The sequence below is a fragment of the Equus caballus genome, chromosome 17 (assembly GCF_041296265.1).
Source record: "Equus caballus isolate H_3958 breed thoroughbred chromosome 17, TB-T2T, whole genome shotgun sequence".
NCBI classification, from domain to species: Eukaryota; Metazoa; Chordata; class Mammalia; order Perissodactyla; family Equidae; genus Equus; species Equus caballus.
The window spans coordinates 24,583,083-24,607,894 of record NC_091700.1 but is presented as its reverse complement, the minus strand read 5'-3'; the positions used below and the strand labels follow the sequence as shown (position 1 = coordinate 24,607,894).

Here is a 24,812-nt window from a genome sequence, read left to right as displayed (position 1 = left end):
AGGAAGGCCTGCGCCGGCCCGCGCCCCGCCCGCTACCGGTGAGGAACGGGTGCTGTGTACGAGAGGGAGCCGAGGGCTTCGTCTTCCCAGCAACAGGCGCTCGTGCCTCAGAGGCACGACAGATTCCTAGGCGCTGCTTGAGTGTGACGTGTTTCCCAACTGCCACTACCCTCTTCAAAGTACTGACCTTGCATAGTTTAAGCTATTGTATTCTTACCGCATTATCGGTTCGTCATCTTTATCGATTCATTTCCTTGCATGCTTTCTACAGGCTGCCTCTTCAAGCCTCAGGAGGACAGTGCTCCTAAACTGGCCTGCACTTTACATCACATGGGGATCTTCTAAAAATTCCAAGCCCAGAGCATACCCCAGGCCAATTAAATCACAATTCCCTAGCGGTGGGAAACAGGTATCAGTAGTTTTGGAAATTCTCCAGGTGATTCCAATGTGCAGAAAAGTTTGGGAACCACTGCCCTAAGGCCTTGCTGCTCAAAGTGTGGACTGTGGACCAGCAGCATCACTAGAAATCAGAACCTCTAACTACTTCAATCAGAGATCTCTGGGTGATTTGACACACATTAAGATTTGGGAAGCACTGTTTAGAGGCCTGAATGGATATGGGTATCTTGATTTATGAGGACCACGTGTTTAAAGGATGTCCTTGGATGAGGATAACAACGACAGGATGGATTGTGTGACCTTCCACCAGGTATGTAATTTTCATGTCTTGCGTTATTCCAAGTCATTAAGCAAGGCCTTGTTTGAAGGTGATGAACAGGTCCCTGCAGAAGAGTGCAGTTTTGAAAAGAAGCCTGGCCTTCATCGTCCTGAACTGGAATCCTCACGTGGTACTCACTCCTGAGCCTCACCTGTCAAGTGGAAATGATGATAATAGCGCCTGTCTCATAGGGTCTCATGAGGACTGTGAGAGGGTGTCTGGGACGCATGTCTAGGACACGCATCCACCTGTTGCTTTTCTCCTTCGCCACTCTAGGCCCTCTCCAGGGGACGAGTCCGCACACATCCCTCCTACACCTCCAAAAGTCTTAAATGGTTTCCCTTGTGTTGTCTCTGGCTTTCTCCTCCCCACGCCCACTGCACCGTGGACATGGCGAGGGTACATGGTGAATCTCTTCAAGATCCTCCCTTCTCTTGGCCTCCTGACCCCATGTGGTACACCCATGGCTTTCCTCCTGCCTTCCTGACTTTGCCCGTCTCCTTGGCCAATTGTTCCTCCCACCTCCTTAGCTTGGTGCCCAGGTTTCCGTGCTCAGCCCTCTGCTATGATTACTGTAGTGGGAGAGCTGGTCTTTGAGCCTCAGTCACCTGACTTTGGATCCTAACTCTAAATTTACTAACTGTAGGACTTTGGATAAGGTTCTTTGAATCTCCTTTCTCACCTTTAAACTCGACTGTTAATCCCCACCTGTTAGAGTCATTTTTGGAGGGAATGAGATTATATTAACTCATAGTTCCATTTATTATGTGCCACCCCCTGTGTGAGGGACGTTTCCCACCAACTTTCGGTTCTCCCAACAATTCTGCATGGAAAGCAGCTAATAGGATCCAGGCTGTGCCTTTCTTCTTCTTTCTCTTTCTTTCCTTTGAACAGATCCATTGTTCCACCTCTTTCCTCTCTGCAGTTTACTCCCCAATTTGTTGTTCCAATGACCCACATTTCTAAATGACAAGTGGATTTTTTTTTTACATTAACATCAAGCAGTCACCTCAAACTCAACATCGTAAGTCAAATAATCTCACTATCTCTATCTGGCTATACCTACTTCCCACTTTCTTCTTGTCTACAGGGGTATAATTCTGTCTCCCACTCATGAAAACGCAGAACAATGGTTCCCAGCCCTGGCTGCACATTAGAGTCACCCAGAAGGTTTTGAAAATGATGACACCTAAGGCCCCCGCTCACACCAGTGAAATCGGAGTCCCTGATCCTCTTCCTTCCTCTGCTCATCATGGGCCTGGCTGACTTTTGCACCTGTGCTGTCCGTCTCTGTCTAGCTTTTCTTTGCTCTGGGCCCAGACTTCTGCAACAGCCTCTCAACGAGTTTTCCTACCTTTACGTTCGCCAGCCTCATCTCCCTAAACCTCTGAGACTTTCTAGGTTTGAGTTTGCAAGACTGGTAATTGCAGAGCATTATTATTCCTCTTGCTATTATTCCTGCAATTCAGGTAATAGCACTGAGGTAGGCAGTGGGGTCCCTGGGCTCAGGCCCCTCCATACCGCTTCCTCCCCTGGGCACAATTCTCAGCCCAGATCAAGTCTGACTGCCTCTAGATGATCCTTCCCTGACTGCTGCCACCCCCATGCGTCTCTCCTGCCTTTGAACTTTTGCAGCCCTTTCTCTCTGTAGCACTGAGTAGACAGTCCTTGACTGTGTTGGGTTACTTTTAACCATTCAGACATACAATTTCCTGTTTCCCTAATCTTGATTTAATCTTCATAAGGGCAGAGACTGGATCATAATCTTTGGACCCTCAGTAGTGAGGTGACTTGCATACACTGGGGGCCATCTTAGTATTAATATAGTCAGTTAAATGAACATACCCATGAAAGCACTGTGTGAAACCTTAAAAGTTTGACATGAATGTCTTCATCAAGGAATCTTTCGTGTGCAAGGACCATAATCCCACTCAGACTAATCCACGTGCGACACGAGGGACTCTCACTGCACCGGCTGCGGACAGACCGCATAGGGTGGCAGTTGCCTGCACACGGTCTGTTTCTCAGTCTGCCACTCTTCGGCTCGGCTGTCTTCCTTAGCCTCACTCCTTTGCTCTCCAAGCATCTCTTAGACTACTCCATTCATTTCCTGTGTACGTGTGTCCCTGTCTGTGCTTGTGTCTTGCTAGCTCACTCACTTGCTCATGCATGTGTTCTCTCTCCCTCCCTCCCTCCCCTCCTCAGGCTTCCTCCCCTCACAGTCCTGGGTCTCGGATCATCCCTGCCTATCTCTGCTCTTTTCTCAGCTTCTTCTGTGACACTGAGTTTCTGCCCCTGTGACTGTGGTTTTCCAAGAGCTTTGGCTCAACTCAAACAGCCCTGCCCGACCTTACATAATCTGGCCTCAACTCCCCATGGCTAGTGACTCCTGAAGGAGAATCTTTGGCCCACCTGGGGTTCAGGCTCTTCCTCAGGCCCAAACAGCTTCAGCCGGAAAGAGCTAAGGCTGTGAGTCTTGTAGATCAAGCCAAAAGGTTAACACAAACAGAACTCTGGTATGCCTGTTCTAGCTACAAAATTGCATTTACTACCCTCAGCTTTTTACCCACCCTTTGTTCCTCCCATGTAGGAGACTGGAGATATTTTCTCTCTCTTTGACTCTGTATCAACTGTGTGACTTGCTTTGGCCCTATAAGTTAGAAGTGACAGTGTGTTGGTTCCAAGCCTAGGCCGCAAGAGAACTTGGGTGTTGCTAGAGTATTTTAAAGCAGTCTCATACATCATCTCATTTTGCTGTATTATCTCATTTTGTTAATTAGCTCTAAGAGGTTATAGATATTATACATAGTATTATCTTCAATTCTATTATCAGATCCAGCAAGATGAACAGTACTTCCTTAAAGTCATCTAATATCCACAGACCCTTAAATTCAGCATATTCAAAACTGCTTTCCTCTCTCCCTTTGCACCCTCCCGGGTCTTCTTGTCTCAGTGAGCGGGGCCATCATCCACCCAGCTCACTGAACCCATGGCTTCTTCCATCTCTCACCCCTGCATTTATTAAAAGGCCCATCATGGGTGGTTTTACCTCCCCATCTTCACTTGTACCCAAGGAAGGCCCTGGTCCTTCTAGTTCCCCTGAGTGTCTGTGATCTCATCAGCAAATGGGTGTCCAGGGATCAAATCGGTCCACTCCCCAACCATGTGGAGAGAATTCTGTTTAGAGGCTATCCTCCCCCAAACTGCTCCTGACCTCTCAAGATCGCTTCCTTCCCGGCAGGCCTTAGACCTTCTCACACTAACAAATATCGCACTAAAGAAAGAGGATATCTAGTAGGATTAAAAGGGTGAGTCCTGGAGTCGGGAAGGCACACTCAGAGGTCATTATTGTCAGCAGAGTGTGAGGTCTGGGCTCGCAGTGCTGGCCATGGCACCAGAAAGAAGGCGGCAGGTGCACAGGTGAAAAGGCAGACCAGTGATGGTGGTGGTTAGAAGCGGGCTTTGAAGTTTGGCAGACCTAACTTTGAATCCTAGCTCCACCGTTTACTATTTGACCTTGAGCTAGTTATTTAATCTCTCTGAACTCCGTGTTATCTGTACAATGGGGCTAATAATATCTATGCCACGGGATTGTTGTGAGAATTATATGAAACAATTAATTCATGTGAGGTGCTTAGCACAGGGCTCAGCACATAATAAGTGATCAAACAATAGTAGCCTTTCTTTTTTTCCCCCGACTTGCTGCTGACTTATGCCTTCCGTTCTTAAACCAGAGTAGAGTTTGGCAGACTTCTATGATAGCCCCCAATAATCACTGCTTCCTGGTATTCATGTCCCTCTGTGATTACCCTTCTCCTTGAGTGTGGACTGGACCTTATGAATTGCTTCTAACTAATAGAATAAGGCAAAGGTGATGGGATGTGATTAGGTTACAAAATATTGGGACTTGCATCTTCCTAGCACACTCTCCTCCATTACCTTCTTGGCTTGTTTGGTACATTGATGAAACAAGCTACCATGTTGGAGAAGCCCACAGGGCAAAGAATTGAGGGTGGCTTCTGGCCAACAGCCACCTAGGAACTGAGGCCCTCAGTCCTGTAGCCCTCAAGGAGCTGAATCCTGCCAACAGCCGTGTGGGATTAGAAGCAGGTACTTCCCCAGTCGAACCTTCAGATGAGACCCTAACCCTGGCTGACTCCTTCATTGCAGCCTGGAAGAGGCCCTGAAGCAGAGAACCCAGTTAAGCCGTGCCCAGATTCCTGATCCGTGGAAATTGTGGGATAATAAATGTGTGTTGGTTTAAGCCACTAAATTTGGGGGTAATTTGTTACGCAGCATAACTAATACATAAAGTCAGTCTTTCATGACACAAAATAACTCTAGACCTAGCAGACACCCTAAGGAGAGAGCATCTGCACAAGGAGTATTCTGACAGGAGAGGGCACTCTGACCCAGCATCCATCCATTACACAAATTTCTTCCTATCCAAAAATCAGTTACATAGTGTGACAAGAGTGAGTACAATTATGGTGATAACTGGACAAAATAGCTTGAATGTGGACTGTCCTAGAAGATCTTCAGTGTGTGGTCCCTTTTATCCCAATTTTATTCTTATCTTCCAATGTTTACTTCTCCCAGACTAGTCCCACGCAGCCAACGTGGTTAGCTAGGGCCACTGTCCTTGTGGATCAGGCAAGGCACCAGGACACCATCCCTGAAACACACCTTTAACTTGAAGAAGCAGAACAACAGCTCTGCTGCTGCTTTTGTAGGCACGTGGTAGAAAGACTTTTGGATGGGGCACGAATGGCCACTGACTACCTGGGCCCGACTTTGGGCAACTCTTCCCAACCTGCTTTGATCATCCATAAAATAGAGGAGACCCTGCCCTACCTCCCTCACAGAGTCGTTGTGGGCGTCACGTAAGAACTTGGCAAGTTAATTCACCTCTCTGTACTTTGGTTTCTTCATCAGTCAATTGAGGACAATAGTGCCTACCTCACAGGTTGTGAGGATTAAACGAGAAAACACATTTAAAGCACGTAGCAAAAAGGCATGGCTCAGAGGAATTGCTCTGTGCTCAGAGGAATTAGCTCTCATCGCCATGATTACTGTGATCTGTGCGAACACCTTTGTCAGCCATGAAGTGCGATGCATCTGCAAACTGTTACCGACACTAGCTTCTCAAATTCTGGCTCAAACAAAAAGGGAATGAGTGGATGAGCACTATTGCATTGGCCAAGGTCAGCCCAAAGTGAGCTGGAAGACAGCAGTTAAGAAAAGTTCCCTCCACTTTGCCTGGAGATTGAGCAAGAGAGATTCCACCCCTGGGCCACATCCTCAATATAATTCCCCCCATCTCCCAGGAAGCCTGCAGGAGTCACTGATTGTCTAATGGCCCAGTTAGGAGAGGTCCCCCAGGCTGTCATCTGTATTTTTGTGCTCACTCCCAGCGGCATGCTGTCAGCAGGTTTCTCGCCCTCTCTCAGCGTCTGTTCTTTGGAACAGACTTCTCCTGGAATCATCGGCGGACAGTGCTCAGGCCTAGCACCATTTCTCTTCTTGATTATCTGCTCATCTTGCAGTTCCAGCCTGGCCTCTCTAATTAGCGCTCCTCTTGCTTCAGTCTGATCATTGCATTTTCCCGCAGCCGTAATTGTACCGCCACAGGCCTGTGCGTAATCACTCCCACCCACTTCAAATCCATTTTAGTCTGGAGGAGCCAGATTCCATCTAGTGAGTGAGGCCTAATTGCTCTCTGATTACCCACAGGGTCAGGCGCTTGCATGTACACAGTTTCTATCTGTGGCCATGCAAGATTTTTGTGTTCGATAATTTCCTCTGCCAGCTTTTTCACTGAGCCACCAGAGTCACCCCTGGCAGAGGGGGAGCTGGCATCTGGAGGGAGTCCTCGCCCCATTTACGGATGGCTTCTTGGTTTACTTTAGGGGTAGAATCCGTTCATCTCTCTTCACCTCCGGTGCCACCATCTCGGTCCAGTCTGCCATTGTCCCACCTGATCTCGAGATGCATCCTGCCACCAGGCTCAGTCTCTTCAATCTTCTCCACACGACTGCTGAGGGATCCTTCTCAGATGCCAGAGATTCAGTGATGTCCCGCAGCCTGTAGGATAAAGCTCCCCCTCCTTACTAGTGCCCTGGCAAGGCCTCAGAGAAGCCGCGTTATCTCCAGGCTTCCTTTCTCACCACTTGCATGCTGTCCAAGCACGGGGAGCTTCCTTCATCACTCATGCCTGCCCATCTCTCACTTCCCTCCGACCTCCCATACGCTCTTCTCTTGGTTTGCGTCACTCTCCCCTTCTTGCTCCTACTGTCCCTCAAAACTAGCAAATGTCAACTTATCTGTTAGGTGGCAGCTTAGGGGTCAGTTCCTCCAGAGAGCTTGCCAGACCGCTCCGGTTGGCCAAGTGGCCCTGCTCCATACTCTGCCATCCCCTGGGCTTCCCTCCTCACAGCGCTTACCACATGTTACTGCCGTTACCACAATTCTTTAATTAATCTTCCCCAGCAGCGTGCAAGCGCTGAGGGCATGCTCCATGGATCTCATCCACCACCGTATCCACAGCACCCAGCGCAGTGCCCAGCACAAGGCGGGTGCCAATAAATCTTTCTTGACTGAATCAGTAAATTTCCCACCACTGCTATGAAGCCGCAGAAATAGTAGTGGAAGTTGCTATGGCATTTCCCTGGGTCAGACGTTTATTGGTCCTGATAACATTTCACATATTAAACGTAAATTTTTGACTTGAACAAAAGACTTATTGCTTTCTAGCATGCCAATATGTTTTTATTTTTATTTCTCTCGCACCTTTCACAGCTTCCCTGTATCCTATGAATTGGCTTTGAAATACTGCCTCCCCCCTTTCTTCTCAATCATTCTAGGTCAGTTTTGGGCCAATTTCTGTACTATGTGCTTTAAATACATCATCTCATTTCATCCTCCCCCAAGTTTGTGAGGCAGACCTTCTGACTCCTTCTCACAGATGAGGAGGCCCCGTGCCCATGGGCAGGGAGGTCTGCGTCAGTGGACGGTCCAATAGCCACAGCCCTGTGTACGCAGGCCTAAGGCTCCCACCCTCCGTGACCTCTTCTTGTCCCCACAACTGTGGGCTCCATATGGTCCTGTTCAGTAGGCCCTTTGCTAATAAGTGGCACCATTTATTTATCACCTACATTTTAGAGTGAAACCTGCACCCTTCTTGGAACTTCCGAATCGTCTGTCCTGCTTACCTCGCAGCACAGAGCAGGGACATGGCAACTTTTTAAATATTCTTTGTGACATCCGTTCACTCAAAAAGTGTTTATTAATTCTCCTTAGAAAGCGAGGTCCCAGAGGCTAGAGTGCCCCGTTATGGAGATGGGGAACAGCCTAGACAGGGAAGCACACCTCGGGGCACCATGCTCCCTCCGGGGCCAGTGCTCCAGACTCCCTCTCTTGTTTCCGAACACAGGATTCTGTGCTTTTATTTCCTCCACTGTGTGGTCATGACTGTCACCTTCCTGGGACTCTCTGGGGTACACGAACAGTGACTCCCAGCCTATCCAACCTTTCACAAATGCCACCGCCTCTTCACCCTGGCCACATGATTCGCATGCGCCTCCAGTGGTCTCTCTTCTCTTGACATTACTAAGCCTTTCTTCTGAGTCAGAGACTGGAAGAGAGAAATTCCGTAATCCAGTTCCTGGAAATGCCAAGCAGGGCCTATTATATAACCCTCTCTAAGTAGCTGCTAAATTACTGGGTTAATTAATGAGGGGAGAGGTATGGAGGAGAGATGGACAAAGGAAGTCGGCTGATGGGATGCAGGTGCTGTACCTGGAAGTGCGCTAAGTTATAAAACCCCCAATTCTGCAGACACAAGGCACCTCCAAGGTTCCATTGGGAACAGAAAGGTGATATGCCAAGAGTCTCTTTTCAAGTCAGCCCTGCCAGAGAGAATGGGGAAGCCTAGGCTCCCAGCCCAGACCACCAGGAGGCTGGTAGCCTCCAGCCCCTGGGAGATAGGGTTTTAAACTTAAAGCAGGTTCTCTCCCTGTTGGAGCTCTCAAACTACTGAGTTTATCTTACTCCAAAGTCCAAAAGGGGATTCCCAGCCTCTCTGTTGACTGACCAGCAGTGCAAGACAAAAAGGAGATGATGAAAGCATGGAGTCAGCCTCATCCAATCCTTTCTTGCTGGTCTCTGGACTGAGCTTCAGAGACAGGAACCATCTCTCTTCAGGTGGAGGGTCGCATGGAGAGGCCGTGGGAAGGGGAGGGGTCTCCGTGGTCCTTTGGATGTCTGGGGCCTTGTTTGAGAACTTGCAGGATGTACCCTGGAAAACCACTGTTCTAATGTCTGTGATGCCACAAACTTTCCCCAGAATCTTAAAATGACCTCTAGTAATATTCACTCACCTAGGAGAAGAGAAAATAGCTGGTCTCAAATGTTAATCTTCTAAAAATTGGAATTGGAGCACCTGTGGGAACAGTTGCTCCCTCTCCTGTCTAGGTCCCCGCTCCTATATGAAAGAGAAAGTGCCTTCGTCTATCTGCAGCTGGATGGAATGAGACGGTTCTCTTTGCCTTTTCTCTTTTCCAGGCCTTTTCCCCAGTGGAAATAGGGTCAAAGAAATAATAGGTTTATATGGGTATTTCCTCTACCAAATGTAGAAAAAATACTCCATTGCACACCAAAAGCTCTCCCTTTGTCATCTCGCTGCCCATCACTACAACTGGGGGGTCATCCTCAAGGTCCTCTCCCCAGAAAATACCTATACACATCTAAGCAAAAAATAATTGCACATAATTTCGCATCATTTGAACCCCAAGCTAAGAATTCCTGCTCCAGAGGATGAGTAGAAAAAAAATTTTCAAAAGTAACACTCAGCAATTTGGTTTGGAATTAAATCTTTTGGTTGTTTTTTGTGGTCACAATTTTAAGTCCTGGAGTTAGCGACTGTTTCCAGTGGGGCTTGTTTCCAGCTGAGTGGTGTTCTCCAGCATTCCAAAGGGTGGGCTGCCCAGGAGAGCCAACACTGTCATCCAGAAGGGAGACTGTTCTCCTGTGGGATGGTCTGTGACAGTAATCTTGTCCATGAACAAGTGGCTGATTTATTCTTCTCCCACAGAGACTTACAATCTATGATACTCCCGTGACTGCCACAGAGCCACCTGTGTTTAAAGTACCAGTGATAATGGGAGTGAACCTGCATATAATGGCTTAAGGTTGGTTCCTGTAGATATTTACCGGGACCTCTGTGTGAGATGCGGTGCCAGCCCCATGTGATGCTCAGGGGGTGCACCCCGGAGCCTTCCAGCCGACAACTGGGGCACCTGGACCAGTGCCATTTTAGTGATAAAAAGTGTTAAAAACATTAGAGTGTGATCACCTCTTGTTTACAGGAGGGGTGATGATGAAGAAAGACTTTCTGTGAGTTCTAATCACGTCATCACAGACTTTTTATTAAATGTCTATTGAGCAATAAGTGAAAGTATGCAAATCTGGGAGAGAAGTAGGCCAATGTCCTCTGGAGGATATTGAAGCCCTGGTTTTTCTCTTTCAAAGTTGTTTTGAGCAATAAAGAATCTTTTGTTGCTGGTTGTATTTGCAAAAAGTGCTGTTTGAATATTGTAATTGCACTAACATTTACTTAAGCACTATTGTTTTTACTTAAATTGCATGGAGGGGGGACAAAAAATAACTAGGATAAGTTTCTTGAGCAGCAGCCCCCTCAGCATTAAGACGATGCAGAAGGAGTGCCTCTCTCTGTTGAGTGATTTCAGGGGTTCAAGAAAGAACTCCACCCCACAGTGCTTCCTCTACTTTCTGCTTGAAAGTACACATGAGGTGTTTGGGTACCTGAAAAAAAAACTGGCGGATATTCCCAGGAAGGCCACATTAGCACCCTCCAGCCATAGGCCTCCAGAGCCCCCTTTGGTGGAACAAGCGTGGTTTATTGCCCATCCCATTTGACAAGCCTGGGAGAGTCTGGCTAGAGATGCAAATTGGAGAGTTTAAACTGTATTTTTAGGACCTTTAGCAATTTAAAGGCCGCCACACAGATCTTTTAGCATTTCTGAGATCTGTCACCAGCCTTCCAGGGCGCCAGCACCCAGGCCTTTCCCGAGGTGTGCCCTGGGGCTGCAGGGGCCTCCTTCTCTGTGGCTGGCCCTTAGTCAGAGGTGTGGGAGAGGCCGGCCCAGCAACCTCACCTGCAGCGGGGTCACCCTGAGTCTGGGCCTGGCCTCCTCCTCCCCTGTCCGGCTCCCCCTTGTCCTCTACTGTTTCCCCTGGGAGCACTCCGTGAGTCCTGCACCCGAGTTCTCCTCTCAGGGTCTGCTTCTGGGGAACTGAGAGTCGAGTCACTTTCTGAGGTTTGTTAAGGAAAACCACATGCTCCCACCCACCCCCACCCGGCCCAGACGCCCTCCACCTTCATGTTCTCCAGAAACAACCATTTCACATTCATCTTAGCTCTATTTCCTTTCTTCCTTCCTTTCTTTCTTCCTTTCTGGTATGCTCATTTACGTCTCTAAATAACATTCTGACAGTGCTGCTGCCTGATTTTTCAGTTTTAGGCATTTTCTATTGATTTTCCCCTATAGAATATGAAGATTAAGACACACACACACACACCCCTTCCCCCCTCTTCCATTCTCCTAAATGGTTATAAAATAACAATACTAGGTTCTTCTTACACAGAACTTATTACACACCAGGGGTTGTTCTAAGCATTTCACACGTATTAATTCAATACTCTCCCCAAACCCTGGGGTCTGTTATAATCCCCATATTACAGATCAGGAGACTGAGTCAGAGTAGTTAAGCAAGTGGCCCAACCACCGCCAGTAAACGGTGGATGCAGATTTGAACACAGGCAGCCTGGCCTGAGTCCATGCTCTTAAGCACCACGTTAGCTGCTGGGATCAGGCCATGATCTTAGTCAGATCAGTCTTCAGTGTTCTTCTGATACCATTCGATCAGTGCTGTGAACAGCTGATCCCTGTGGTAAACTGTGATTTCTCTCTCCTTCTTGCAAAACTTTTTATTTTATCCAGAGTCAAAAACTGTCTGGTTTTTTGTTTCCCTGGTCTTTTGTATCTTACATATTTATCTCTAATTCAACCTAAATTCGCCCCCAGTTATCTAAATCTCCTCTCATTATACTCAGACACATCTGGTATTCCATCAGTTTTACCCTCTTGGAGAAATTTTTCCCGGAGCACTTCTGACCTGTTCCAGTCTGGCCTGGCGGCTCCCGGGACCTGCTCAAAGCCACCGTCCTGGACGCCTTCTCTGTGTCATCCCTCGGTTCCCTTCACCCCTCCTGGTCCCAGACTCCAGTCTTCTTCCCTCTTGGTCCTCTTTTTATCATGGTGGAGCTCTCTGTAGTTTCCTCAGAAAGAATACGTAGGAAGTAAAATGTGGGGGACCTTGTACATCTAAAAATATCTTTTGTCTACCCTCATGATTGATTGTTTGGCTGAGTATAGAATTGTAGGTTTGAAATGTTTTTTCCCTCAGTGTTTTGAAGACATTGCTTCATGGCCTTCTAGCTTCCAGCATTGTGCTGAAAACTCTGACGACATTTTGATTCCTGATCTTTACATATGCCTCTATTGATTTTGTTTTTCCTCCAGGGTTCTGGAAATTCATAGAATCCTCCCCTTCTCCTTAGTGTTCTGAAATTTCATAGGGATATGCTGTGACATGTCTTGGTGCAGCCTATTTTTACCACTGGGCTGGCCACAAAGCGGGCTCTTGGGCCTAGAAACCCATCTGCTGCATCCCGGGAGATTTTCTTGCATCGCTTCTTAAATGATGCTCCCTAATTATCTAATATTCTCATCTTTTTATTCCTATTTTTCATTTCTTTTTCTCTTTTGCTCTATTTTCTGGAAGATTTCCCCAGCTTTATCTTCTAACCCTTCTATTGAATGTTAAAAATATTCTATACTATTTTTATGTTTTATATTTTCTCCTATCATGTTTTAAAATTTTTTTAATTTGCCCTCCTTTTTTTTTTTTTAAAATAGCATCCTATTCTTGTTTCATGCATGTGGTATCTTCTCTGATTGGTCTGAGGATATTAATGGTAGTAGATTTGGATTTTCGCCTCCCTGCGTGGTTTCTGTTTCCTCCACCATGCCTTCTTCCCTTCGTGTTGACCCATGTCTTATATTAGAGACTTTCCACAGCTATGTGGTGATCCTTAGCTGCTTTCTCATATTTAATTAAAAAACAATCAAATTCCTGTACACGTGGGTGATGACTGAAAGCTGGGCCAGTCCTCAGGGAACCCCAGTGTTTTTAGGGCTTTCCTCTCGGGCTGGTCATGTTCCCCAGGTTTCTGCAGACCATACGCTTCTGGCTGCTAGAATCTCAGAAGCTTTGTGGAGGAGGAGACTGGGAGTCTCCCTGCTCATTGGATAAACTTTCCCTCCATCTCTCCCGCCCTCCACTGTGCTAGATTCCCATCAATCCAGAGACCCTATGTTTTATCCTCTTCATTGGGTATAAGTCCAAGCTTCTGTTGGGAAGAAGGAAGGGAAAACTGGCCCTAGCAAGGAGTGTGCGTGTGCATGTTGTAAGACCTAAAGTTTCATGTGCTGCTCTGACATCTTAGAGCACAGGGCCCCAAAGGTCTAACTGTGATCTCCCCGACTCTGGCCAGGTATGTCCCCCACCAAGCAGGAAAAGCTCCCCTCTGGCTAGTTCCCTGTCAGCCGGACCTAATGCACTCCACTGAATCGGTTTCGCCTCCTTGCCTGCCTATGAAATTAAACAAACCAATCACATCCTCTTGTGGGAACCCAGGGGTACTCCACCCTGTTGTTACTACAAACCCTGCCTCCTCCAGCCCCTAGAGGTTCGCTCTGCTCCTGAGAACAACCACTATGTGCCCCTGCGTGGTTCAGTGTGTCCTCCTCCCCCAAGCTGTGAGTATATGGCTGATAAACTGCTGTCATCTCATCTTTCCAGTGTCAGGTGCCATGTGTTCAGCTACCTCGTACTGTTTGGGGTGGCGGATCCCTCCCTCACCAACGGCATGACTAGGAGGTGGTCACTACATTGTGTGTGTGTGTTTGTGCACATGCACAGTGTACCTAGGGCTTTAATTGCTTCTTAAGCAGACTTTCCATCATTTCTTCTATTGCCAGCACCTCCTCTCTTCTAGAGGAAAGGCATGATAAATGCTGGAGTCTGACCACGTGGAATTGGATTCTGGCTCCACCCCTACTCCAAGCTGTGTGGACTTGGGCAAGTTATTCAATTCTTTTGAACCTCAGTTTCCTCATCTGAACAATGAGGATAATAACAGTATAGGGTTATTGTGATGAGTAAATGAGGTACTAAATGCAGAGGGCTCACTTCTCATTAAAAATGGCAGAGTGAGGGGCTGGCCCCGTGGCCGAGTGGTTAAGTTCGCGCGCTCTGCTGCAGGCGGCCCAGTGTTTCGTCGGTTCGAATCCTGGGCGCGGACATGGCACTGCTCGTCAGACCACGCTGAGGCAGCGTCCCACATGCCACAACTAGAGGAACCCACAACGAAGAATACACAACTATGTACCGGGGGGCTTTGGGGAGAAAAAGGAAAAAATAAAATCTTTAAAAAAAAAAAAAAAAAAATGGCAGAGTGAACATGAGCATTTACTGCCTCCTCCTGAAGCCCTAATAAAATACAGGAAGGATTTTTTCAAGCAAGCGTATTATCCCAGGAGGGCAAAAGAACAAGAGATAAGATTGTGGCGACAAAATTTTGGATGCTGGAAAGCAGAAGTTTGAATGGCAACTGATTCGGCAGAGTCAAGAAGCCAAAGAAAGAATTAAATATGTTCATCCATGGTCAGCACTCAGAAGGGTCAAAGGCAGTGACACAGTTTTGGAGGCTTGGAGGCTGGTAGAAAAAGAAAACACTTTGGAGACCATGAGATCGCTCCACAGACTTCCAAAAAAGGTGGACTGGTAGCAGCTGGCGCGGCCTGGGAACGATCAGTGAGGGACTGTGAACGAGGCCAGCATTCCTACCTGAGAGGAAGTTTGGAATTACACAAGTTCAGGGAGTTGGAAAAGGGATTATCTTAATATCAGTAGCCAAAGGGGATGCGTCATACGTTAAAAACGTCACACTCGCCCACCGTTCCATGTGGGGGAGAACTTCAGGCAGGGCACCCTCGTGTGGAGGCTGATCAACATGGACTCGACACTGACTCAGCACGTGGTTTTCGGTGACATCCCTGGCTGTGGTGGCCTCCCGCAGCACATGAGGAAGCAGGCGCAGAATTTCCAAGTACCACCTCAGGCCCTGCTGCGAGCACTGGGAAGACATCAATGAACACAGCAGGCCGAGGCCCCGCCAGGGTGCAGGCTCCAGGCGCTGCTTCCACCTGGCACAGAGGGAAGCCAAGGGCACGGGATGCTTGAGGGAGACGGGAGTAAGGAGAGGGTTCCACTCGCCAAGGAAGGGAGGCCGAAGACACAGCTTCAAGCTGACCATCCAGTTTTGACGATATCATTGCCCAGGGCTTGCGCCGCTTCACAAACACCAATTTGCCATGGAGGTCATGTTGCTTCTGAGAAGAAACCATACAGAGCCATCTTGTGGTGGGAAAAGGACGCACAGGTTTCAGCCTGAAAACTTTATGGGGTTTTACACAGGTGTAAATACATCTGCATACTCTTGCACCCTTGTTTCCTCCCGGTTGGCCGGGCAGCATTTTAAAGTGGTCAGCAAACGTTTACAGCAATCTATAGTTGTTCCGCTAACACATTTACCACAGGTAATTAACTTAACTACCTGATAAAAATGTAATTGGTGTGTTGTAATGCTAGCTATTGTCTGAAAAGGGTTTGACTGACAGTTGCGTTGGCTCCTTGGTTATCTTTATAGGTACATAATCAAATCCAAATTTGATCATTAGTTTGTAATTTGATTAAAGTAAACAATCAAATTGGGTAATCATGATCCTGAAAGATTTACTATTTGCCTCAATTAAATATTTGGATTTTTCTATTGTTAGAAAATAATAAGAAATTAGTCAGATTGCTCTCCGAGGCTGCCAAATGCTGTGCAGCTGCACTCTCTCTGTCGAGGATAAACCTAATTCATCAGAGATGATACGGGACTTAGAGGATCGATTTGTAGGTGTCAGGGATTCATATTGCCTCTCTGGAAGCATCCGTCATGTCGTGCGAGACTTTTCTCACGGTGCAGCCCCCAGCAATGCACGCTGCATTCTGAGACGGCAGAGTGCAGTCTCCAGGCGTGGGGGACAGACTTTCAGAGTGTGGCCTGCACAGCAGCTGGGCCTGCGCCTAGGCCGTCGGCTACTCCAAGCCCCAGTGTCACCTGCGTCTACGGGACTGTTCCAAACAGCTTGGACGGTGATGGAGAGCTTCGCCCAGCTGCATCACCTGTGCCTAGTGAGGTGCGTGTGGTTTTCTGCACACAAACTTCCATCCTCAAATAAGCAAACAGCCTCCTCTCTAAGCTCAGGAGGCGCTCCCTTCTTGAACACTCATTACAAGAGACGTTTTTAAAATGGGATGACTGATAAGGGTTTTTCTCGCTCAGCTTATAGAGTGAGGATCCTTCAGATGCTTCCACTGATTGGGGCACCTTCTCAGCAGCCTCCCAGCGTGGGAAGAGGAGGCCTTCTGGGCTGGGTTTAGGAAAGCCACGTCTCATACCACAGACAACAGAACTGTAAGAGCCTCAGCATGGTGTGCACGTTGGCAGCCTCAAATCCAGATTGGGGATAATCTGCTACAAATGGCTTTGGCCTTGCTCTTGAAGTCAGCTAAGACAGAATTCAGTTAAATTTGGGGGATAAGTAGTTTTCCCTACGTCCTCAGTGAAACCTGGAATGTGCTTCCTTCTCCTCTGTGCTGGACCAGCCCCCACCCCGTGCCAACCTGATCTTTGCCCAGCAGACGCCGAGGCGCCTGCCCAGGCTCAGCCCTTGGCCCACTGGGCCCGCTGACTTCCTGCTGAGGTGTGCCGGCCTTGCCCACAGTTTAGCTCCTGCCTCTGCTGGTCTTACCCTGTCATCTCATTGTTTCACATGTGCCACGTAGCACCCACGTCTCCCCAGGGAGATGGTAAGTGCCACGAAGGCAATGGGCAACGTGTGTAGAACAGTCATAGGATTCGTTTGTTCGAGTAACAAATACTTCCTGAGTGCCCACTGTGTGCCAGGTACTGCTGTAAGCCCTAGGCAGATGGCGATGAACAGAACCGGGGCCAAGGCCCTGCTCTCATGTAGCTTCTATTCTAGTGGAAAGACAGACAAGAACAAAAAAATACATCACATTATAGATGGCGAATCGAAAGGATGGTCCAAGGGCACCCAGGAGTCTAGGGACCAGAAACAGGAATAAAATCAGAGACTGCAGTGAGGAAAGTCAATCAGACTCCCCAGCTGTCAATTTTACTGTGCATCACTGTGCACTGTGTACCTGCATTAGATAGCATGTCTGTGGATGAGGTACCGGCTCTGGGAAGTCCTGTGACTCCTAACATCTTGGGTCCTCCAGTCTCTAATTCAGTGGGTCTCTTAAGGTATGCAGCATTTGTCCCACTGGAGGGACTCGATTAAGTGTGGGTCTTCGGCATGACAAGGCTGTTTTCAGCTGCCTGAAAACGCCTTGCAACGCTCACCTCGACACAGCAGCCCAGCAGCAGGAGGAAATCAAGGAGGTCATCTGCGCTGCCAATTTCAAATTACCCTTAGCAAATACAGTTCACTTTATAGAGCAAACAGGATCACCCAGTTAACTCACGGGGCAGGAGAGAAAGAACTTTACCCATCATTAATGTTTTACTACCTTTCTCAAAAAGTGTAACCTTTAACCCCCAAATCAGCTCTAAACCAGAGCTGAGGAGGTCCAGCTGCTAGATCAGTTCCGGGTGCCGGTCTGTCACTGGGCCAACGCTGTTTCGATCAGGAGAAACAAATAAACAGGAAGATAAGCTCTTTCAAGCACACCCCAGAGCAGACCCAGAGTTTCCCCAGCGGAGATAACCAGTCACTTGGCTCTCATTGGATGATCGGGGGCTGTCTGCCCAAGTGCCCTCTCGGCCTGGAATGGAGCTGGGCCTCCCTGGTGACGAGCGGCCGGGGAAGCCCTTCCTTCCCCATGGAGAAGAGTGTGGCCTTTGGCTGCGACTAGGTTGGCCCCAGCACTGACTAATCAATGACTGAAGGATTTGATGCTCCTACAAAAATACCACACTTAATTGTCAGTGACTATCAGCAAGGACTTTATTTAGTACAAGGACTCCAAAGTCTGAGTCAAGTCTGGTGGAGAGAGCATTTACGTGCGAGACCACCGAATTCCCCAGAACCTGTGAGGCCCGGGCTCACGGTGACGCACAGCCCACTTGTGCTGAGCAGGGAACTGAGGCAAGGGTTCAGGTCCTTGCCTCCTTTCTCATGTGTAAATGACAGGTGGTTCCACACTCTCTCATTTTTATAGACGACTAATGCCTAATTATTTGTCACCTAAGAAGTGAATCATTAGGCGTTAGTAAAATTTATTATTCACAAACGAAAATTAGCACAGGGCTGGAACATCCCGACGGTCCCTTCCCAGAGGGCTGGCTGTGAGCAAGCTGGGCTCCGTGGCACCCGCGGCATAGCTGGGATTCCTCAAGTCTGGGGGCGGAACGCGCCTTAACAGCGCCGTCTTGAGCTGGTCGTGCTTTGCAATTGCTGCTTTTCTTGCTTTTAAATTATACCTTACTGTTGTTTTAGCTTCTTTCCTGTCCGTTTGGTTTGTCAGGCTTGTTTGATTAACCCTGAAGTGTGTGGTGGTGTATTTCAGCTTCTGCCTATACTTCCCCAGTCACTACACGTTAATACACAAATGCCCTGAGGTTGGAACGTGAGCCACCCAGGCCCCTATTGCTAAGTCAAAAGTATGCATAATTCTGCTGAATGTGTTTGAGGAGCTCTTTTTCTATGCTGTCTGGAAACTGACCGAGGTAGGTAGGCCCTAAGGTTTTTAGCTTGTCAAAGTGGGCTGCTGTCAAAAAAGTTTTGCAAGCTGCTGTCCTAGAAGTCTAGAACGCACCACACCCATGTAGGCAGTGAAATGCTAGCAGGTACTTAGCACCCAGCTCTCAGGGGTAAAAATGTGCACGTGTGGGTGCGTAATGTGTTTAATATATAGGTTTATTATAAATTTTACTGATATTAGAAGATGTGTGATACACAACTTACAAATAAAAAATATACAGTACTCTTGATTATAAATTCCATATAGCCGACTGATTCTCACAGAAGGCATTCGGTTGATTTTTGTTGAACTCTTGTATTCACGGCGAAACTATGGTTATGGCTGATGAACAAATGTAGTTTCAACATAATGTTAGTGGATATTTCAGTTCAAGAGTAAGATACAAGGAAAACAACAAAGACTATGTCAAACCTCAGTCATTCATCAATGATGTGTGTGACTTCTTTGCTAAATCAGATAATATTTTCACACACTGAAGGAATGTATTTTCAGTTTTCCAGCTATTCACAGTTTAACAGCTATACACATTTTTAAGTTTAATCTGTCTTATTAATATTTTCTCCATCACTTTTTTAAGTTTGCGCTAGCAACAAAACAATAAACCAAACTCTGATGTGTAGCATTTTGCCAATTTCTAGGCTGTGAACACTCCCACCGTGGCTGATTTCCATCTACTGACATGGAATTGGGAAGAGACGCCCGGTAACACACCCTGATAGGGTATTTCTATCACTCTGCTACAGTACCCCAAACAGCCTCAAGAACATGAATAATAGTAAAATGTAGTAAAAAGTGAATTAGGAAGTGACCATCCTTAAGTTTTCTTAGCTCCGTATTTTACATAATTATTAATAATGGCTGTGTTTAATAAGTGGCTTGGAAGACCCCTGCTTGCCTGTGCCGGCCAGTCCGCTCACGGTCAAGTGTGTGGCAGCGAGGGTAGCTGTGATTTAAGAAGGCTCCTTATTCTTTCAGACAGAGCAAGTGTGCTTCCCCTGCCGACTGCCCTCAGTTTGTAATTTGTCCAGCGTCTAAGTCCAGGCTCACTCCCTTTGTGTCAGCCCCAGCCCTGTGCCCCAGCCTCGGCCCTGGGCCAGTTCCAGGCCAAGCTGTGACCGCACAGCGTGTCCACAGCAAGAGGGCGGGCAGGTCTACACCCAGGCCCTGCCGGAAGCACAGTCGCCGTAAAGAGGAAGGGCTGGAAGCGCTTTGAGAATTAGGAAGAGAGTGCCAGCCACTGGGGACTGAAAGCCTAGTGCAGCCACAAAAATCCGCCCTGGCTCACGTCTTGAGAAACAAGCTGTTGGCTCTTAAAGTGTTTAATTTTCTCTTCCTTAAAAACTTAACCAAAAACTGTAATTACGGGCAGATCATAAAACTCAGATTCCAATATCAAAGGGCATGTCCAAGGATACGTAAGTTTGATTTACACATTTTGTAATGCTTTCTCAAATGACTAAAAATGTCCTTTTTAACCCTGTGTGAATTACTGCGTTAGTCCCTTTATTGGTCAAGTATGGAATTTTTTAAGTTTTATTTTTCCTACGATCTAATTCTTAATGATAACAGGGCTTATGTCTTTCAAAAAGGGTCCATCTGTTTAAAGATGCAACAAGATGAAAACATGTCCTCCATCTGCCACTCTCGCTTTTTTGTTGAACGAGCTGGGATCCTGCAGATGAGTGAGTGCTGTCTCCTGCCCGCTGGGACTGGTCTAGACCTGCTCCCAGCGCCAGTCCTACCACGTGCTATTCCAGCAGGCAAGAATCAGAGGCTTTGAAACTGTTCTTGCAGAAGAACCCTCACCTGTGATCTTGGAAGAAAAAGTTTTAAGAAACGAACAAATTATTAATTTGGAAGCCATCCTGGAGTTCTGAAAACTAAAATCTGCTCTTTGAAAGATACTACAGGGAAAATATGTTTAAATACTCAACTAATAAGTAATTCTATTCCATAAGTACCTTCTAGTCATGGTAGATATTTACGAATAGGTTGAACAAGAAAAAATTAAGGTCAATTCTTCTTGACCTGAGAAGCCTGAAAAAAAGTAGACAGTCTCAAACTTACTTCCTTTTACTCAGGGGAAAGGCAATCTCGAGATACAACAGTCTGGTTTCCAAGAGGGACCTGGAGAAGAGAGAATGCAGGCAGCAGTGGCTGAAACAGAGCTGTCACCTACAGTTTGAATAATTTTAACACTAATATCATTTACGTACATTCAAGTGAACTCTTTTCTTTGTGCCCAGATGGTGTATTGACATAACTGCTTTAATGAAAAGATCTTTTGACAACAAACGCGTTTTAGTTTTTGAAAGAGGAAGCATTCCTTGTTGGGCTTAATTGATGAGGTTTAAATATCCTCTTTTTTCTAGGAAATCTAGCTCTCTAACTCCTCTCGTGTTGTTAATGCCCAGGGTGTAGGGAGCAATGGACTGAGAGTGCCCACATCCCCCAGGGCCTCACAGAACCATCTCATCGGGGGTCTGCTCCCTCTGTACCTCCACCTCCGCATCTGTTTTGTGGGTATCTTCCCATAGCAGGCACTTTCCTCCTGTTCCTGAGGAGGTTGTAAGCCCGGAGAGACAAGGTGAGTGAGCATGCCTTACCTGGAACGTGCTACTGCTTCAGTCCTTCCTCTGATTTCCCCCAGCCCCAGCTCAGGTCGGGGCAGGGTCGACAGCTGGCCAAGAATATAAAACTGGCTGTTTGAACCAATGGCTCTTTCATGAGCTTAGCCAGGTGTCTGGTGTTGGGCCACAGTCAGTATATTCATCTTTAGAGGCCAGAAGTCCAAGTTGCCTTCTGAGGTTGGTGGAAAGGAGGAGGAGAGGTGAAGATGACCTCCTTCCCAGAAGGTGGAACCGAGGATGACCGTCTACTAGCAGCACCCGGGGGACTAGCTCTGCGTCCTGGAACTTCCTTCTCTCAACAGGAAGTGATGGACTGAATAACACTTAACGCAAAGTGGGAAGCGGTCCTCCGAGTACATGCCAGAATGGTTATAGACAGAGGGCTAAAGTAGTTGGAAGAAAATTCTTGTTGAAATATTCCCGTCTGTATTTTAGACAGATTTCACCTCTGAGGATAAAATGATGTATTATAGCAACAACAGCCTAAATTAATAAAAGCACAGGAAAAGACTTTAATAGAAACTGGAAACTTCTGTAACTTTTGCCCAACCCAGAACTTTGGGAGATGTTAGATGAGACATCAGCTACAGAACCTAGAACTGAGAGCATTTCCCAGGACGTTAGTAACAGGTTTAGCTAAATAGGACTACGATTCCTGCTCTCATAGCTCCTCACTGTTTGCAAAGACAAATAATCACCCAGACTACAGAGACCAACACACAACAAAAAGGGAAATTTAATCAATATTTAATAAACATTTTTGATGCTAATGATAACAATAAGTGTTTTACATATTTGAATCAGTATGGCAAAATACCTATAGGCCTGTATCAGCCGTGAGATTACTGGTTTAACGTCCAAAGAAAAATAATACTTCATACCAATGTGTATAAACACATAGGGCTGTCACGCTCTGCACATGTGGCCACATATCAGACTTTGTGCTTTTAAGCACAACCTGATATATTTGAGCTTTACAAAAAACTGTAAGGAAATGTGTTATTCCAAGTGTATGGATAAATAAATTAGAAAGTGGAGTTTTAAAAGAAAATGTTGATTGAATATAGGGAAATGATTTGCCTAAAGTAACACAATTCAGTGGTAGAGCTGAAATGAGGAGACCAGTCTCTAGGCTTCCAGTTCACTGTGCCACCTGCAGAGCAGTGGGGGTGCCTCAAAGCTCTCTTCTGAGAGCCTTCACAGGCAGGTGGGGCCTGAAGGAAATGTGGTCCTCCTGCCTCCCCGCTCTATCTCATCCTTCGTCTGCTGTCCTGAGATTCGAAGGCTGGGAGGGTTATGAGGTTTCATTTGAGACAGCTATTTGGCTTCCCCTAACTCCCTGATGAGGGAAACCACGGAAGATGTGTTTCTGCAGAGTGATGACACTGGTCATTGTGGGTGAGATGAAGAAGAATTTTATCACTCTAATGATTGAGAATTGTTTGCAAATGATGATGTATACGCATCCATAATCAGGAATGGACAAGAGAAATGGTGTGAGAAGAGAGAGGGAACAGGGAGGAAGAGATGCTCCACAGAGTGGAAAAGAGCAAGAGGAGGAATGATTGGGAAATAAATACATGTCGCTTAGTGGTTTCCAGACATTGAATGAGTATAATTCTGATAACTCTTTCAATAAATATATTTATTCTCTCTAATACATCCTTTTAAAAGTTTTAAAAATTGTGGTAAAATACAAATGACAAAAGTTTCCATCCTCATCATTTTAAGCCGTATAGTTCAGTGGCGATAAGTGTATTCAGATTGTTGTGCAACCATCACCACCATCCATCTCCAGAACTCTTTTCATCTTGCAAAACTGAAACTCCGTATCCGCTAAACGCTAACTCCCCATTGCCTCCTGCCCCAGCCCCTGGCAACCACCATCTACTTTCTGTCTCAAGGAATTTGACCACTCTATACCTCATATAGATGGAATCATACACTATTTGTTCTTTTGTGTCTGGCTTATTTCACTTAGCATAATGTCCTCAAGGTTCATCCATGTTGTAGCATTTGTCAGAATTCTCTTTTTAAGGCTGAATAATAAGAATTCCATTGTATATATACCACATTTTGTTTATGCATTCATCTGTCAATGAACATTTGGGTTGCTTCCACCTTTTGGCTTTGTCAATTATGCTGCTATGAACACGGGTGTACTCATATCTGTCAAGTCCCTGTTTTCCATTCTTTTGGGTATATACCCAGAAGTAGAATTGCTGGATCGTATGGTAATTCTATTTTTAAAAATTTTTAATGGTGGTTAAAAAAAACCCCACATAACACAAATTTATCATCTTACCAATTTCTAAGTGTACAGTTCAGTAGTAGTCATCTATTTTTAATTTTTTGAGGATCCACCATGCTGTTTCCGTAGTCTGTAATACGTTCTTGTGTTCCTCATCAGCAAACGAGATGATACAAGAGAAGCTCTTCTGAGTAAATTTGAATTCAATAATTATTAACTAACAAGAACAGCACCAGTGATAAAAGTAGTACTAATGATGCTGGTGACAATTTATGGGGAACTTTCTATGGAACCCTGTGCCGGGCACTATAGATGATGTAAAGACCTGTTGGACACTCTCTTTGCCTTCACTGAGCTTATAATCTCCCTGGAGGGACAAACATGGGGGCACCGAACTCGTAATTTAAGCAGAAGCAGAAGTGCACACAGAGGTGTGCCGGAGGTGTGCTGGTTTGGTGATGTCACAGTCAGCCAGGGTGGGAGTGTTCAGAAGAAAGGAATCACAAACAGTACAAGTCAGGGCTTGTTTTCCTCCCCAAAGAGCTGGTTTCTAAACATTTACCAGCATGCCACTGAGCACACCTAACTGAGGTGAGAACCCAGAAAAGAGCATTTTGGGGCTGGGAGTATCAAGGACTTGGGAAGCATGGACTCATGGACTCTGCTCTCTCTTGCCATTCTTCTATCAATCATGGATTCGTTTCTCAGCTCCAGGCTTTCAAGGAGAAATGACAGTGGGAGAAGGTCTGTGGAGCACCCATTACTCTTCTACACATCCTCTGAAATTCAGTCAGAAGTGCACATTGATGATCCCACGTGCTGGGATCAAATCAAGTGAGTTAGACAACGGGCGGACCATCTTTAAAGTGAGGGTAGCACAGCAAAACGCTGATAAAAATGCTGCGCTGAGGACAGGAAAATCTCTCTATTCCAGACATTTTCTTGTTCAGCTCAACCTAAATTATCAAAATCACTAAAACCAAACTTGTCCTTCAGAGATTATTGCACTAATTGATAAAATAATGTTGTAAATGAGTTGATTATACATCAAAAAATTTTGTAAATTGTAGTGCTATACAAAATCAAAAATATAGTAATAAAATATTTGTAAAGAAAAAAGTGAGAGTCCACAATTTCCACTAATTTCATTTTCTTTTTGTTTTAATTACATGAATTGCCTTTAAAATAATTATTGAACCATTAAGTGTTTATAAAAGGCATTTGTTGT

The 24,812-nt window shown here is 46.3% G+C and overlaps 1 long non-coding RNA gene across 2 annotated transcripts; it reads left to right on the top strand.

The window, feature by feature from the left end:
- The first annotated feature begins 2 nt into the window (after positions 1-2).
- Positions 3-22,201, top strand: LOC138918493 (uncharacterized). Of its 2 annotated transcripts, none has more exons than XR_011427927.1 (3): positions 3-179; positions 272-709; positions 20,293-22,201. It is a non-coding gene; the product is annotated as an uncharacterized lncRNA (long non-coding RNA). The 2 variants fall into 2 exon arrangements; XR_011427928.1 differs by lacking the exon at positions 20,293-22,201 and adding an exon at positions 4,889-4,987 and having other exon boundaries at positions 16-179.
- The last annotated feature ends 2,611 nt before the right edge of the window (positions 22,202-24,812 follow it).